General features: G+C 39.7%; 1 protein-coding gene across 3 annotated transcripts in view; it reads right to left on the bottom strand.

Annotated features, from left to right (window-relative positions):
- LOC106880715 (uncharacterized) overlaps positions 1-1205 on the bottom strand; it is a 35924-nt gene that overhangs the window by 10435 nt on the left and 24284 nt on the right. The window lies entirely within an intron of this gene.

Below are 1205 nucleotides of genomic sequence, written 5' to 3'. Positions count from 1 at the left end.
ACACACACACACACGCACACACACACACAAACACACACACACACACACACACAAACGCACACACACACACACACACACACACACACACACACGTTTACACATATACAAACAAAGAGAGAAAAGGACGACAGTGAGTATCAATATAATAAGCGAATGAGTAAGAAGTATTGTGATTAAGAAAAAAACGGCCACCAAGAACGCGTGTGAGGAAAGCGACGACAGAAATATAAAAGTGAAAGTGAGAAAGGGAGATAAGAAGACAAATAAATGTTAGAATGAAAGAGTATAAAAAAAACTCCATGGGAAAGAGAGAAAAAGATAGAGGCAGAGGGAAAGAGGAAGAGGGAGAGAAACGGTAAAAACAGTTTCTTTTTTTTTTAATACAGTTAGTTGGTATTTTTCCTAATTGATTTTCCAATACGGCACTCGATACGGCACTCCCCTCAATGGGGAGACTGCCTTAACTTCCCGGTATTTTCTCCAACTCAGTTGATTCACGTCAAAGTGAGTTGTTAGGGAAGGGAGAGGTGATAGGTTTATTAGGGTTATATCTTGTCCAGGCTCCCGCAGGGTCACCCAGGCAGTTGGGAAAAAGTGGTGTCTAACCGACCCGGTGAGCATTCAGGATTGCTGCTACACATATCTCCAAGTAACTTACTGGTGAAGCAGAACAGGTTGGGAATGAACACTGTACGTTCTTTGGCTCCTTTGTCTTCGAATTCTATGACATTGTGCTTAGCGACAAGTTATCAGTTTCTTCCTCAGAATGTTTCCTAACTCTGCTTAGCAGGTTACTGTTCCTCTTCACTGGATGCTTTGTACTGCTTCTTGAAAGTTCTCAGCTTCTTTCCTGCCACAGTTGTATTCGGTAACCGAGCAGAGTTATCTGTATGAGCTATTGTTGCTGAATGAGCTATCGAGGCTGAATCTGACAAATGTCATTACACTCAGCCATCTACCAGCATTCCCCTTTCCTGTTGACCGTCCGATCTTGCGTACACCATGTTCAAACAATTGAGCTACAATGCATTATTTGGGGTATACAAGCACAATATATATTCATACATACACACATACATACATACATACATACATACGTGCATACATACATACATACATACATACATGCATCATATATATATATATATATATATATATATATATATATATATAATATTAGGGACAAAATCCCAAATTACAGGTAA

The sequence above is a fragment of the Octopus bimaculoides genome, chromosome 20 (genome assembly GCF_001194135.2).
Source record: "Octopus bimaculoides isolate UCB-OBI-ISO-001 chromosome 20, ASM119413v2, whole genome shotgun sequence".
Taxonomy (NCBI): Eukaryota; Metazoa; Mollusca; class Cephalopoda; order Octopoda; family Octopodidae; genus Octopus; species Octopus bimaculoides.
The sequence above is the reverse complement of the archived record's forward strand: the minus strand, read 5'-3'. Positions and strand labels throughout refer to the sequence as shown.